This window comes from Schistocerca cancellata, chromosome 1 (genome assembly GCF_023864275.1).
Source record: "Schistocerca cancellata isolate TAMUIC-IGC-003103 chromosome 1, iqSchCanc2.1, whole genome shotgun sequence".
In the NCBI taxonomy this organism is placed as follows: domain Eukaryota; kingdom Metazoa; phylum Arthropoda; class Insecta; order Orthoptera; family Acrididae; genus Schistocerca; species Schistocerca cancellata.
The window spans coordinates 122,535,324-122,552,927 of NC_064626.1; the positions used below are offsets into that span (position 1 = coordinate 122,535,324).

Genomic DNA, 17,604 nt, shown 5'->3' on the forward strand with positions numbered 1-17,604 from the left:
TAGTGTTGAAAGAGTATGTGATGTTGTCTCATTGATTACAAATTTGATCCATATTTACAAAGAATTTTTCAAAGTGAGTGTGATTATCAGTATGATGTTGCCTGGCCTGAATGCATGCACTGATTTTGCAGCAAGGACATCATAAAGTGTTAAGTCTTCTTCTGAGGCAAGCAGGTCCACAATTGTTTTCACTGGTCCTTGATATCCTTGGTATTGGTTTTGGGTTGAAGTTCTATGTTCTATCACGGGAAATCTGGGGTTCTTGCTGGCCATGGGAGTTTCTCATTACTCAGAGTTCATTGAGACGCATGGCACGTGTGGACGGTGTCGTCATTTTGAATAATGGCTCATTGATGCTGTCTCATGGGAGGTAACACGTGAGGACCAAGATGTCCGTGAAGTACCGTTGTGCTCTCAGAGTTCCTTCAGTCACTCTCAGTCATGACCTGAAGTCATACTCGATGGCTCCCCACACTAGGACAGCCAGGAGTAAAGCCACTGTGCCTTTCCAAAACATTGGAAAAATGGGACCTCTCCGTAGGTTGCTGCCAGTCTCACTAAACATGGTCATTTGAGGTTGTGCGGGACTATGATTCATTGCTTTACACAATGTGACACAATTCCTCAGAAGACCGTGCCTGCTGGTCATGGTGCCACTCCAAATGCAGTCATTTCTGTTGTGTTAATGGCAGTCTGTGTGTGGGGCAGTAATTCCATAGTCTGGCTGCTGCTAGTATCCGACCAGTCATTAAGGATGACACAGAATGCTGCTGAAGTGCTTCACTTATTCTCAGATTGTGCACAAAACAGTGACCTCTCCTTATGCTGGTCAGGTGGAACCTTGGCAAGTATGTCTACCATCATGTCCCCCTGCAGTCCAACATTGGGTAATTGTCACATCCAAATGCCACACAAATCTGTGTATTGCACAGTTTGACCAACTGTCAAATGGAGACTTATAATGAGGCCCCTTTGAAACTCTTGTCAGATGCCAGTTACTCTGTCTCACACGAGAATGCAACATCTCCATGTTCTTTGCAGTGATCACTAAGCATCTGATGCTGTTCATCCCTCTTGTGTCACCTATAAGGCCTGGCAAGAACACTAAACATAAACAGCACTAATGAACTCTGGTGGTTTCATTGACATCCAGCCATATCTTCTAGGTGCTCCCCTTTCTTTGTTAGGCAGTGTAATTCTCCATTACTAATTTACAGGTGTTAGTGGCACACCTTCTAGTTTCACTTAGCTCTCGCTTCTTGAACCGAATGAGGTGGTGTGGTGCAGTGGTTAAGATACTTGTCTCTCATTTGGAAAAACTGACTTAAAGACCCCTCTCTGGGCAGACAATTGGGTTTTTCTACAGTTTTCACTAAATCACTAGAGATAAATACAAAGGTGGTTGCTTTGCGATTTCTTGTCCTATCCACAACACTGTTCAAAATGTTGACAGCGGACTTCATACCTCTTGGAGTACTAATTAACCAACATGACCACCTTCAGTAACCTCACCAATGGGATGTTTATCTTCCTTCATTCCACTTCCCACGACACACAGTTGGTGAATCTACTTACTTTAGTATTTTCTGTATCTTGTATTTTAATTTTATAACATTTACTTCGGCAGTGAATCACATTGGCGAGAAAAGAACGTTATGGCAGAATCTGAGCTAAAGAAGGTATCCGTTGGTAGGACACAACATAAAACATTAATGAAAAGTCAATTTGCTTATTAGAGAAGTGTGGGTGGTGAAGAGCTGCATCAAACTGGTCAGCCTGAAGATGACAGCAACAACTACTGCTGCTTCTGCTGCTACTACTGCTATTACTACTACAACCCTTCTTATTAAATGATTTCAGATGTTACACATAACATATTATAAGCTTATGAATCCCACAGGAAATTGACTACAGAATGTACAATACTTTAGGACCAGTTTAAAAAGTAACCGCCTCTTGTGGTCACTAAAATAGATATTTGCTGTTTCTTGAAGTTCGTGGTCTGGGTGTGTATCTCTTATCTCCACCTGTAAGAAAGTCTTAGGCTCTTCATAATATCAGGCTGTGGTTGCCCGGATTAGTTAGATCCACTGAGTAATGTGACCAAAACAAAAATGAGCTTAGCAATGTGTTTATTCGGACCACAAATATGATGTAACTTTGACTCTGTGAAACCTGAGATGATACTAGCTTTGCCTGGGCTACCACCACTGTACCTCATATATGTTTTAACAGTTGAAATATAAAAGAATTCATCATTTCAAACAGTAATTTTGAAGTTTTCAATTAAAAGTTGGTTAGTTTCCCAAAGCAAATTACAAAATCTGGATTTATAATTTGTCACAAACATTTCAGAGCAATAAACAGTTATTACAGTTATCATTACCAAAATACATCAAATACCTTTTCATAACAATATTTGATTTACAAATGTTGTTAACTTTCTAAATACAGGCTTGATTTTGGTATTAACATGAATCGTGGCTCTTTATGTATATGTGAACCGTAATTACAATCAGTTTTCTGTGTACAGATTTTGTAAATACCTTCTAACATTTTTTACACACATTTTCGGATAGAAACTACATGTCGTCATAATTTTGGTATATTCCATTAATTTTTAGACTCAGGTACTTTAATTTCAATAATTCAGTCTACTAATGTAGGCCGGCCGGTGTGCCCGTGTGGTTCTAGGCGCTTAAGTCTGGAACTGCGTGACCGCTACGGTTGCAGGTTCGAATCCTGCCTCGGGCATGGATGTGTGTGATGTCCTTAGGCTAGTTAGATTTAAGTATTTCTAAAGTTCTACGGGACTGATGTCCACAGATATTAAGTCCCATAGTGCTCAGAGCCATTTGAACCATTTTTTTACTAATGTAGTTTCAGGAGGACGTCGTTATCAGGAAAAAGGAAACTGGCGTTCTACGGATCGGAGCGTGGAATGTCAGATCCCTTAACCGGGCAGGTAGATTAGAAAATTTAAAAAGGGAAATGGATAGGTTAAAGTTAGATATAGTGGGAATTAGTGAATTCGGTGGCGGGAGGAAGAAGACTTTTGGTCAGGTGAATTCAGGGTTATAAACACAAAATCAAATAGGGGTAATGCAGGAGTAGGTTTAATAATGAATAAAAAAATAGGAGTGCGGGTAAGCTACTACCAACAGCGTACTGAATGCATTATTGTGGCCAAGATAGACACGAAACCCACGCCTACTACAGTAGTACAAGTTTATATGCCAACTAGCTCTGCAGATGATGAAGAAATTGAAGAAATGTATGATGAGATAAAAGAAATTATTCAGGCACTGAAGGGAGATGAAAATTTAACAGTCATGGGTGACTGGAATTTGAGAGTAGGAAAAGGGAGAGAAGGAAACATAGTGGGTGAATATGGATTGGAGGAGAGAAATGAAAGAGGAAGCCACCTGGTAGAATTTTGCACAGAGCATAACTTAATCATAGCTAACACTTGGTTCAAGAATCCTGAAGGAAGGTTGTACACATGGAAGAATTCTGGAGATACTAGAAGGTATCAGATATATTTTATAATGGTAAGACAGAGATTTAGGAACCAGGTTTTAAATTGTGAGACATTTCCAGGGGCAGATGTGGACTCTGACCACAATCTATTGGCTATGAACTGTACATTAAAACTGAAGAAACTGCAAAAAGATGGGAATTTAAGGAGATGGGACCTGGATAAACTGAAAGAACCAGAGCTTGTACAGACTTTCAGGGAGAGCATAAGGGAACAATTGACAGGAATGGGGGAAAGAAGTACAGTTCAAGAAGAATGGATAGCTCTGAGGGATGAAGTAGTGAAGGCAGCAGAGGATCAAGTAGGTAAAAAGACAAGGGCTAGTAGAACTCCTTGGGTAACAGAAGAAATATTGAATGTAATTGATGAAAGGAGAAAATATAAAAATGCAGTAAATGAAGCAGGCAAAAAGGAATACAGACGTCTCAAAAATGAGATCGACAGGAAGTGCAAAATGGCTAAGCAGGGATGGCTGGAGGACAAATGTAAGGATGTAGAGGCTTATCTCACTAGGGGTAAGATAGATACTGCCTACAGGAAAATTAAAGAAACCTTTGGAGATAAGAGAACCACTTGTATGAATATCAAGAGCTCAGATGGAAACCCATTTCTAAGAAAAGAAGGGAAAGCAGAAAGGTGGAAAGAGTATATAGAGGATCTTTACAAGGGCGATGTACTTGAGGACAGTATTATGGAAATGGAAGAGGATGAAAATGAAATGGGAGATACAATACTGTGTGAAGAGTTTGACAGAGCACTGAAAGACCTGAGTCGAAACAAGGCCCCAGGAGTTGACAACATTCCATTAGAACTACTGACAGCCTTGGGAGAGCCAGTCCTGACAAAACTCTACCATCTGGTGAGCAAGACGTATGAGACAGGTGAAATACCCTCAGACTTCAAGAAGGATATAATAATTCCAATCCCAAAGAAAGCAGGTGTTAACAGATGTGAAACTTACCGAACTATCAGTTTAATAAGTCACAGCTGCAAAATACCAACGCGAATTCTTTAGAGACGAATGGAAAAACTGGTAGAAGCCGACCTCGGGGAAGATCAGTTTGGATTCCGTAAAAATGTTGGAACAGGTGAGGCAATACTGACTCTACGACTTATCTTAGAAGAAAGATGAAGGAAAGGCAAACCTACGTTTCTAGCATTTGTAGACTTAGAGAAAGCTTTTTACAATGTTGACTGCAATGCTCTCTTTCAAATTCTAAAGGTGGCAGGGGTAAAATACAGGGAGCGAAAGGCTATTTACAATTTGTACAGAAAGCAGATGGCAGTTATAAGAGTTGAGGGACATGAAAGGGAAGCAGTGGTTGGGAAGGGAGTGAGACAGGGTTGTAGCCTGTCCCCGATGTTATTAAATCTGTATATTGAGCAAGCAGTAAAGGAAACAAAAGAAAAATTCGGAGTAGGTATTAAAGTCCACAGAGAAGAAATAAAAATTTTGAGGTTCGCCGATGACATTGTAATTCTGTCAGAGACAGCAAAGGATTTGGAAGACCAGTTGAACGGAATGGACAGTGTCTTGAAAGGAGGATATAAGATGAACATCAACAAAATCAAAACGAGGATAATGGAATGTAGTCGAATTAAATCGGGTGATGCTGAGGGAATTAGATTAGGAAATGAGACACTTAAAGTAGTAAAGGAGTTTTGCTATTTGGGGAGCAAAATAACTGATGATGGTCGAAGTAGAGAAGATATAAAATGTAGACTGGCAATGGCAAGGAGAGCGTTTTTGAAGAAGAGAAATTTGTTAACATTGCATATAGATTTAAGTGTCAGGAAGTCATTTCTGAAAGTATTTGTATGGAGTGTAGCCATGTATGGAAGTGAAACATGGACGATAAATAGTTTGGACAAGAAGAGAATAGAAGCTTTCGAAATGTGGTGCTACAGAAGAATGCTGAAGATTAGATGGGTAGATCACATAACTAATGATGAAGTATTGAATAGAATTGGGGAGAAGAGGAGTATGTGGCACAACTTGACAAAAGGAAGGGACCGGTTAGTAGGACATGTTCTGAGGTATCAAGGGATCAGAAATTTAGCATTGGAGGGTAGCGTGGAGGGTAAAAATCGTAGGGGGAGACCAAGAGATGAATACACTAAGCAGATTCAGAAAGATGTGGGTTGCAGTAAGTACTGGGAGATGAAGAAGCTAGCACAGGATAGGGTAGCATGGAGAGCTGCATCAAACCAGTCTCAGAATTGAAGACCACAACAACAACAACAACAACAACAGTTTCAGTGTGTATTTGTTAAGTTACATAAGTTTGCGTATGCATCGGAGATCGTATCGGACACTGCAATCTGGTCTGTATCTCACTCTTCATTATGTATCGTCCCATTGTGTTACTTTTACAAGCTGTACCTATAGGTTATTGGCTTTGACCAATGATGTTATCAAGATGTGGCACTTGGTGTCATACAGAACATGAAAATTATTATGAAAAGAATGGATTGTTACTCACCATAAAGAATATATGTTGTGCTGAGTTGCAGGAAGGCACAGTGAAAATACTGTTTCACATTGAGCTTTCGGCCAAAGCCTTCTTCAGAAAAGAAAGTAAAACACAGACATAGTTTGCCCAGAGTGCCTTAGATAGCGGTCATGCATGCGTGAGGTATGCTGTTCATGTGAATGTGTGTGTGTTTTCCTTTATTTTCTGAAGAAGGCTGTGGCCAAAAACTCAGTGTGTAAAAGTCTTTTCATTGTGTTTGTCAGCAACACAACTTGTTATTTTTATGATGAGTAGCAGTTTATCCTTTTCTAATTGTTTATATTCCAACGTGGACTTCCGTTGTTAAAACATGACAATATTAATTTTGCTTCAAGTGGTACATAATTTTTCGAGATTTAGGTTGTTGTAACAGACTCATCTACAGCGTATCTCTGGGCCTAAGTTAGGTTAGAAGGTGACAGTTTGATTGTGAGTTTACAAAACCGTACTGATCTGTATTATAGTCTAGGATCCGGGTGAGGCTGAAACACGACAGTTCATTGTGTGTTGGTTAAGACAATACATGCGATCTCTTCAGAGTAACTGAAATACTTACTGTGGTCAATATTTTAAGAATAACTGATTTGATGAGTGGTTAAATCCAGTATTTTGATAGATTGTGTTGCATTGTTATGTGGATTAATCATGTCGCCCTAGTACAAGAGATGAGCTTGTAATAACTACATTATCAAGCAAGTATTACATGTGGATACAACTGAAAGACTGTATAGCAAACTGTCCTAGCTGTCAGAACTATTAGTTTGTCTATTTGCAGTACTAAGAATCTTGCCTCCTAAAAGTTAGGTACTGGCCAGCAATTCTGTCTCATAATTTTGTAGTTTTTGTCAGTGAATTTTCCTCTTGATACAATCAACATGAGTCTTTGTGACATTAAGATTTAAACTTTTTGCTAGGAACCAATTGCAGGCATTTTCATCTATGGTAAGAGCTGTGTGAGGTAAGGTTGAGTTTGGACCCTTGATTAGTATGCTAGTGTCATTAGCATTTCGGATGAATCCTGTGGGACAATGTTAAGTGCCACTCCTTATGAGTTTTTATGTTTGTGTACATATGCCACTTCAACAGTAATATTAAATCATAGAAATGTAAAAGAAACATTGCTGTAGCTCATGTCTTCTATCAGAGTGACTACAGTTAAAATGACAAACATAAATTTGTGCACTCCAATGCAGGATGACAGTATAAAATTACAACGATAGGAGTAGCACTTGAAAATGACACAATACTGAAATCAGCTGGTTGTGTAATATAAATGACAGTGATTGTATGACAACGAAGGTGAAATATGGAATTGTCTATTATGTGTGGATGGATATGTGTGTGTGTGTGTGCGAGTGTATACCCGTCCCTTTTTCCCCCTAAGGTAAGTCTTTCCGCTCCCGGGACTGGAATGACTCCTTACCCTCTCCCTTAAAACCCACATCCTTTCGTCTTTCCCTCTCCTTCCCTCTTTCCTGATGAGGCAACAGTTTGTTGCGAAAGCTTGAATTTTGTGTGTATGTTTGTGTTCGTTTGTGTGTCTGTCGACCTGCCAGCACTTTCATTTGGTAAGTCACATCATCTTTGTTTTTAGGTAATTTTTCCTTCGTGGAATGTTTCCTTCTATTATAACAATATGTTTAGTCACTTAGATACATGCTAAAATTTGTAATAAGCAGTTTTTTAGAGTGAGGATATTGCTGTCAAAACTGCATAAAGCACAAACGTAGGTTAGATCTATTGTCATAGTATGTAATATGTTTTTTTGCAGCACTGACACTCGAAAATACATGTATTACGAGTGTAACCTATACTTGGATCGTTTCAGGCCTGGAGCAATTTATGGCTTTGTTTCATAACAACTCATGAGACAATTTTAAATTAATGTGGAAATTGGATGCCTGATTCGTATTGATGATCACAAACATACATGCAACTATATCTCTCCTTCCCACATTTTTTCAGAAAATTTAGGACTTAACTGATAAATCTGCTGTATCCTTAATTGTTCAGCATCAGAGTTCGCACCGTATAGTAAGAGTTTTTTAGGCACACGAGTGACAGAAATGCTGCAGATGATCCGAAGTTCATGTATTGATCTCACATACGGAAAAAGGTGAGTCAGGCTTCATAGTTTGGGAAAATCCATGAATCCAGAATTCTAGACTACTGTTGGCACAAGCACAATACCCACAGGAAAAGAATACACAAAAGTACACAAAGAAAGTAATAGTGGGAGTTCATTCTGGACTTTAGCAAAAATTACTAGATGTATTGAGAGAGAACTAATCTGAAGGAAATAAGTAATAAATTAATGAGTCAGGAGAGTAATAGAGACGAGGGTGCAGGCACAGCTGTGTGTCGCTTACTATGAAAGTGTCGGCATCTTGGTTGTAAGGTTGCAGAACTGATTCCGAATGCATGTTGTTAACAGCGATCATGTAAATTGCGAGCATCTTGTAGATATATATCCGGATCCCTGTTGTGAGTTTCCAGTATACATTTATCTTCAAGGTAATGAATTCAGCACATGTTTCTGCTAAAATGATAGCAGACTTACACACTAGTCTTCTCTATGAACTAAAACCGACCAACTTTGACTATGTACTGCTTCCAGGCAGGATTGAAGGCATGTCTTCATCTGTTTATTTCCTTATTCAGTGTGATTCCTCTGCAAAATGTAGTCCTTACTGTTGACCTTATAGGGTAGGAGGTGATAACCTCTCTTTGTGTTTGGTTGCTGAATGCTGCTAATCCAGAGATGCAGGAAAGAAGGTATTCTTCTATAGTGGGTAGCTGCCTTCTCCTTTTTTCCTTTGCAATGAACATACTATCATGGAACCATTTTAATAAATTGATTACCGGCTAACTCAAAATTATGCAGACTTTCTCTTCATGTTGTTCATATCCTTGGTAACACTTCAATCATTTTGAAATTGTGCCAAAAATTACTTTTCCGGGGGAAATTTTCCTATTAAATTTACCATCTCATTGATATGGAAATAATCGACCCATAATTGTGGGCATTTGGTTTGTAATCTCGTCTACATTTTAAATCTGTAGCTGGATTTAACATTAATGAAATATTTTGTAACTCCTTAGTAAGGGCTAGACAAAACAGTTGTTGGGACCTCAGTTCATGTGTGTCAGGGCTACAAAAGTTTCCTGTTCATGAACACACACACACAAATGTTGATGCAATTAACACGGAAAGCACATATAAACGGTGGAAATTCCAGCATGGACTGTAACAATGTAATGAAAAGGATATTTGCTACTCACCGTACAGAGGAGATGCTGAGTTGCAGAAGGGCAATACAAAAAGACATATGCACACAATCATGCAAATGCAACTCACACACACATGACCACAATCTCTGGCAGTTGGAGCCAGTCTGACTCCAGGCCTTGTTGGGTGAAAGCTAATTGTGTGACAATCTTTTTGAAACTCAGCTTCTCTGCTGTATAATGAGTAGCAGCTATCCTTTTCATTATATTTAAAAGCACATTGAAATTTTACATGATGATTTTAGGACTCTTTTAAGCTAATTGATCTGATACAAGTGATTTTACTCAGACACAAATAAAATGTTGGAAGTTGGCTTCTGAGTAAATAAACATGCAACATGCACGTATTTTGCACTTCCAGTTAGCCAGTTTTGTGACACATTAATGCCATTATTTGTCATGAAACAGTGAAAGCAGTTGAGAACATGTATGCAAGTGTTTTGCATGAGGCAGTGCAATACTACTAAATACTGCAGACAAAGGCATGTGACATACTGACTTTTTTTCAGTCACTACTTGCTGATGCCAGCCATAGGAATTAAAATAGGAACTGCTGTCAATAAAGGATGTCTCAGTTCCCACCATCTCACACCAGACATCAATCAAAATTACTCTTCATTGGTGTTTTCAATTTGTACACACAACAAACATAATGAAATTACCTTTATAAGATCTGAATGTTGTGTTAGCCCAATAGTGAATCCCTTATTAGAGGTCACTTGCACCAGTGGCTGAAGTGTTAGTCTATGAAAGACACAGTCAGATACAGATAAATTCATTATTGAAGGTGACAGTGGCCACAGTAGTCTACACTCACACATTCATAAGAAGAATGAGATCAGGTATGAAAACTGAGGAAATATTTATAATAATAATGTACACTTTAGATGGAAAAGAGAGTCCATTGAAGAGAGTGGTTTCACATAGTGGGGGCAGCAATGGAGTAAGATTATGTGGTTAGAGACAATGTACTTACGAAATTAAGAGTTAAGCCAGTAGAGTCAATTTGCCAGCATCCCCCGTCATCATTGAGGAGACAGCACTGCTGCAGATATAAATTCTCCCTTCCACTAAATGGTGGTAGGAGATATTGTTTGCATGTATATTTATTGCATCAATTGTAAACAATTATATCTTTTTTAGCTCAGGTACAGTTTTGAATAAGAACTGTTCTAATTCCCAGTCTGAAAGGGCCAAATGGCAACAGGTAAAGTTTTATAATAAGACTGATCAAAATAGCAGGATGTTCTGTAGCCAACTTCACTGTCCCTATCAGTTATGGACATTTAAAATATCAGCTCAACATGATACAGATTTTATAACTGTATTTTATCATCCGCTATGTCACACAAGTAAATTGAGGAGTGTAGATCTCGCTTTAAAACTGTAAGGTGTTACAGTAAACCTGTTGCTGCTAAATTCAGATGCAATAAAAACCTGGTTTCTTCTTCCTGCATTTTTTATAGCATCCCATTTAACCCTCCTGCGTAGATTCCTGATCCAGATGAAGGCTCCTGTTAGTATGTATCAACAATATTTTAATTATATGTAGTGTTTAAAAATTTAGAATGTACTATGGACATCAGTGTTCCCGTCACCTTTTTCATTAAAAAAAACTCTTTCTGCATGGGGAAACTGCAAAAAAGTTTTCTGTGTGTGCAGTTCAGGTACATGCCCTAGATTTTTCATGAAAACATTGGGATGAAATCATAACAGTGTTTCGTATTAACATGTAAATTAATTACAGATCTCTTTAATATAACAGTTATACAGAAAGTATAATAGTTACAGGGTAGATAAATCAGAAGTTTGGCTGCAGTATGTCCAATGGGCCAGCTACTTAACAGTATTTTGCAGTTTTTTCATTTCCTTTTTAATGCTGCCATATCCCTCCCATTAACTTGGCACTGGACATTTTCACGTCCTTTTCACGTGAGATTTCCTCTGATTGTATATTTTCTATAATGGTGAGTTTATTTATGAGTCGTACATCTTTCATTATTTTTAAAAATTTTCAGTTTAATATTGATTTTCACTAATGTTCTGCCAAATATTTTTATTGTATCACTTTGGCTCCTAGCAATATTATGCAAGCTCTTCACAGTGACACCTGAATTAATGCCCTAGCTAAATGCATTTCCGCACTACACCAATAGTCTATAACTACTAACAAAGCTAAATTGCAGCAATCGTGTGCATGTACTTACAATGTTCGGGGCCAAGACACTGAGACAACGACATAACAGGCAAAACAGATACTGCAGACATGATCTATCCATTGTGGGATCAACCATTGTTCTTGCATTATTAGTCTCTTAGTTATTGTGATTCAGATCACAGATTTTGTCACACAAGAAAGTTTGACTGATGAGTGAATGGATGTTTTCATATCAGTATTCTTGAGCTCTACCACTGCAATCAGCTATTCAAGTGATGGCGAGAACACCTTTAAAAATCAATGACACAATCATGATTCACAACTTCTTATGTAGTAGACTGTTTGATTTTCTGGTGAAGTGTCAGTGTTTGTGAAGTTGAAGACAACGTAACCTACTGGATTCTTCTGTGCAGTGTGCCATAAGCACCATAATGCCATTAGTTGCTGATTAAGTTAGTGTCTTGACACACAGGTCACAGGAAAGTAAATTTTAAGAACCTGCGTCTGTTTCTGCTGCAGGCATTAAAACATCAGCTTAGGATAGAGGAAGAAGATCAACTTCTGTCTTGAGCTATTACAGTACCATCAATCAGAGAAATTTGTTCACCTTACTAATGAATATTAAAAGGCGAATCCCATCCTTTAGTTTAAGTATTATGGAATCCTTGTAGAATGCACTAAGGATTAGACCTCTGGGAAAGTAATTCTGTAAATGTAATTGGTTCAGTCTGGATGCCATCACAAACTATAACATTCTAATGTTTCTTATATTGTTAAAGAGGCCAATGACTGAATACAATGACATTAAAAATCTTTTCTGAAACTGAAACAGTACTAACGTATGCCACGGCAAAAGAGATAGACAAGACACAAAAAAACTGTGGGCCCGTTAGTTTCCTCATCGCTTCATATTCACCAAAAATATCACCAGCCACATAGAAAGCTCTTGTACTTTTAATCAAGCACCAAGAAAAGTTAGCTTTAGAAGTGGATATAGCACAATGAAAAATTTCTGAGTAGTGGACAAAACTATAAAATGAAGCAGTGTGTATGAAGTACTTTCTCTTCTGGGACACATAGATTTTGAAGTAGCTTTTGACTTGGTTTCAACAACATGTATCCTAACACCCATAGAGAAGCAACATATTAATGCAACCTATGTTAGTGTACTGAAGAATGTCTATGGATCAGTGCTACAACCTGTCTTAGACTTCACTGTAATTGAAAGCAAATCAAAATTAAAAGAGGAATCAAGCAAGGTGACTCCATGTCATTGAAATTGTTCCAGTGCAGATAAACTTCAACAGTGAGTGAACAAACTTAATAGAGGAAGTTTGAAGTAGATGTTAATATGTACTACTCTCAGACTAAAATGATGTATAACTAATCGACTGTAAATAAAATGACGCAGACAAACTATATATGGTGTGTGGGAGAAGAATTTTGACCTATAGGTAAAGCCAGAGCCAACAAAGTAATACATGTGCATATTACATTATTATCTTTGCCTATGTGTTAAAGTCTTATGCTTGAAAGTGGCTTAATACTGAAACTGCAATTAAAAAATAAAACTCTTAACAGCTGAAAGCAAGATGAAATTATTTAACAGATTTATACAAGTTGTGGACCCATACTACAAGAAAGTAAAAACAGTTCATTTCAAAAGACGCTAAGGTATGATTTTGTACTTTTTGTCTGATTTATGCTTACATCTGGAAGTGTCATCTGTATGCATATTTTCCAAGTATTCCGATGTGTGGTATTGATGATTTTCTCCAAATTACTCTCTGGCTAGCAACGCTGCACATTTCTTGACACATGACACCGCGGCACTAATGTTTGTTTACATTTGAAATATCTGAACTATTTAAACTTTTAGACACACATGTGCATTGTGTCAATTATGTACATGGTACGCAAAGGACCTACCCCCATGAACCATGGACCTTGCCATTGGTGGAGAGGCTTGCATGCCTCAGCGATACAGATGGCCGTACCGTAGGTGCAACCACAACGGAGGGGTATCTGTTGAGAGGCCAGACAAACGTCTGGTTCCTGAAGAGGGGCAGCAGCCTTTTCAGTAGTTGCAGGGGCAACAGTCTGGATGATTGACTGATCTGGCCTTGCAACACTAACCAAAACGGCCTTGCTGTGCTGGTACTGCGAACGGCTGAAAGCAAGGGAAAACTACGGCCGAAATTTTTCCCGAGGGCGTGCAGCTTTACTGTATGGTTAAATGATGATGGCGTCCTCTTGGGTAAAATATTCCGGAGGTAAAATAGTCCCCCATTTGGATCTCCGGGCAGGGACTACTCAAGAGGATGTCGTTATCAGGAGAAAGAAAACTGGCGTTCTACGGATCGGAGCGTGGAATGTCAGATCCCTTAATCGGGCAGGTAGGTTAGAAAATTTAAAAAGGGAAATGGATAGGTTAAAGTTAGATATAGTGGGAATTAGTGAAGTTCGGTGGCAGGAGGAACTAGACTTTTGGTCAGGTGAATACAGGGTTATAAATACAAAATCAAATAGGGCTAATGCAGGAGTAGGTTTAATAATGAATAAAAAAATAGGAGTGCGGGTAAGCTACTACCAACAGCATAGTGAACGCATTATTGTGGCCAAGATAGACACGAAGCCCATGCCTACTACAGTAGTACAAGTTTATATGCCAACTAGCTCTGCAGATGATGAAGAAATTGATGAAATGTATGATGAGATAAAACAAATTATTCAGGTAGTGAAGGGAGACGAAAATTTAATAGTCGTGGGTGACTGGAATTTGAGAGTAGGTAAAGGGAGAGAAGGAAACATAGTGGGTGAATATGGATTGGAGGAGAGAAATGAAAGAGGAAGCCACCTGGTAGAATTTTGCACAGAGCATAACTTAATCATAGCTTACACTTGGTTCAAGAATCATAAAAGAAGGTTGTATACATGGAAGAATACTGGAAATACTAGAAGGTGTCAGATAGATTATATAATGGTAAGACAGATTTAGGAACCAGGTTTTAAATTGTAAGACATTTCCAGGGGCAGATGTGGACTCTGACCACAACCTATTGGTTATGAACTGTAGATTAAAAGTGAAGAAACTGCAAAAAGGTGGGAATTTAAGGAAATGGAACCTGGATAAACTGAAAGAACCAGAGGTTGTACAGATTTTCAGGGAGAGCATAAGGGAACAGTTGACAGGAATGGGGGAAAGAAATACAGTAGAAGAAGAATGGGTAGCTCTGAGGGATGAAGTAGTCAAGGCAGCAGAGGATCAAGTAGGTAAAAAGACGAGGGCTAGTAGAAATCCTTGGGTAACAGAAGAAATATTGAATGTAATTGATGAAAGGAGAAAATATAAAAATGCAGTAAATGAAGCAGGCAAAAAGGAATACAAACGTCTCAAAAATGAGATCGACAGGAAGTGCAAAATGGCTAAGCAGGGATGGCTAGAGGACAAATGTAAGGTTGTAGAGGCTTATCTCACTAGGGGTAAGATAGATACTGCCTACAGGAAAATTAAAGAAACCTTTGGAGAAAAGAGAACCACTTGTATGAATATCAAGAGCTCAGGTGGAAACCCAGTTCTAAGCAAAGAAGGGAAAGCAGAAAGGTGGAAGGAGTATATAGAGGATCTTTACAAGGGCGATGTACTTGAGGACAATATTATGGAGATGGAAGAGGATGAAGATGAAATGGGAGATACGATACTGCGTGAAGAGTTTGACAGAGCACTGAAAGACCTGAGTCGAAACAAGGCCCCAGGAGTCGACAACATTCCATTAGAACTACTGACAGCCTTGGGAGAGCCAGTCCTGACAAAACTCTACCATCTTGTGAGCAAGATGTATGAGACAGGTGAAATACCCTCAGACTTCAAGAAGAATATAATAATTCCGATCCCAAAGAAAGCAGGTGTTGACAGATGTGAAAATTACCGAACTGTCAGTTAATAAGTTACAGTTGCAAAATACTAACGTGAATTCTTTACAGGCAAATGGAAAAACTAGTAGAAGCCGACCTCGGGGAAGATCAGTTTGGATTCCGCAGAAATGTTGGAACACGAGAGGCAATACTGACTCTACGACTTATCTTAGAAAATATATTAAGGAAAGGCAAACCTACATTTCTAGCATTTGTAGACTTAGAGACACAGTCCAGATCTCATCCTAAATGATCAGACACAACTCAACACTTCCCCTCTCCTAAACTTCATATAATCATCTTTGTTGTTCATTACTTCCCACACTCTCTCTTCCTACATATTCCCATTTTCCTGTAGTCATTAAGTTGTTTTATTTGTTGCAGTTGTCTTTGTATTCCACATATGCTGTACTTTCAATAGTTAAGGGTTTGCTTTTAACTTGTACTTGTATTACTGTCCATGTTTAACTCCCCTTGTAGTTGTCTCATGAAATACTGTTCATATTTTACTTTGCTCATTTATTTAATGTAAACTGGTATACAGCCACTGCTTTGATTATAATGTTAATGTTAAAATGCAGTACCACCACACTCTCAAACTGTAGGTTCCCTCAAACACCTCAATTTTCCTGCATTTATTAATTTCTGTTTATCGTATTGATATGGCTTAAGTTCCTCGTGTATTCTGTATTTACATTGACAACTGTCTCTTCTTTTTTAATTGGTTGTGTATCACTCTCCATGTTTCATACCTCTTGATGCAGCCTTGCCTAGTACTAATTTTATCTTATTTCAATAGTTGTGTTTATCAATAGAAACTGTTATGTAGGGATGCTATTCTTATTTTGTGCTAAAGGTTTTCCTGCCAACTCCATTGTTATTTATGTACTGTTCAGTTTTTACTATTTCATTGCAAAGATGTTACTCGCTGTATGTTTCTACTTCACTCTAGATGTGTTACTTCTCTTCCAATGTTGTCTGCTAACATTTAACTTCTTTGGTGATAATACTCAGTAAATGCGTGAAGATGGCCTTGTCAGCCGAAAACCGGTTAGCAATAAAAATAATATTGTAGAACAAAAGCAAACTGGTGCCTTTCATTAATTATTAGAGATAGCTTTTGACAATGTTGACTGCAATGCTCTCTTTCAAATTCTAAAGGTGGCAGGGGTAAAATACAGGGAGCGAAAGGCTATTTACAATTTGTACAGAAAGCAGATGGCAGTTATAAGAGTTGAGGGACATGAAAGGGAAGCAGTGGTTGGGAAGGGAGTGAGACAGGGTTGTAGCCTCTCCCCAACGTTGTTCAATCTGTATACTGAGCAAGCACTAAAGGAAACAAAAGAAAAATTTGATGTAGGTATTAAAACCCATGGAGAAGAAATAAAAACTTTGAGGTTTGCCGATGACATTGTAATTCTGTCAGAGACAGCAAAGGATTTGGAAGAGCAGTTGAATGGAATGGACAGCGTCTTGAAAGGAGGATATAAGATGAACAACAAAAGCAAAACGAGGATAATGGAATGTAGTCGAATTAAGTCGGGTGATGCTGAGGGAACTAGATTAGGAAATGACACACATAAAGTAGTAAAGGAGTTTTGCTATTTGGGGAGCAAAATAACTGATGATTGTCAAAGTAGAGAGGATATAAAATGTAGACTAGCAATGGCAAGGAAAGTGTTTCTGAAGAAGAGAAATTTGTTAACATCGCGTATAGATTTAAGTGTCAGGAAGTCATTTCTGAAAGTATTTGTTTGGAGTGTAGACATGTATGGAAGTGAAACATGGACGATAAATAGTTTGGACAAGAAGGAATAGAAGCTTTCGAAATGTGGTGCTACAGAAGAATGCTGAAGATTAGATGGGTAGATCACATAACTAATGAGGAGGTATTGAATAGAATTGGGGAGAAGAGGAGTATGTGGCACAACTTGACAAGAAGAAGGGACCGGTTGGCAGGACATGTTCTGAGGCATCAAGGGATTACAAATTTAGCATTGGAGGGCAGCGTGAAGGGTAAAAATCGTAGAGGGAGACCAAGAGATGAATACACTAAGCAGATTCAGAAGGTTGTAGGTTGCAGTAAGTACGGGGAGATTATGAAGCTTGCACAGGATAGAGTAGCATGGAGAGCTGCATCAAACCAGTCTCAGGTCTGAAGACAACAACAACAACAACAACAACAACAGTGC

The 17,604-nt window shown here is 38.4% G+C and overlaps 1 protein-coding gene across 2 annotated transcripts in view; it reads left to right on the forward strand.

Annotated features, from left to right (window-relative positions):
- The window catches only part of LOC126166778 (GTP-binding protein 1), a 153,248-nt gene that overhangs the window by 21,353 nt on the left and 114,291 nt on the right, over nt 1–17,604 (forward strand). The window lies entirely within an intron of this gene.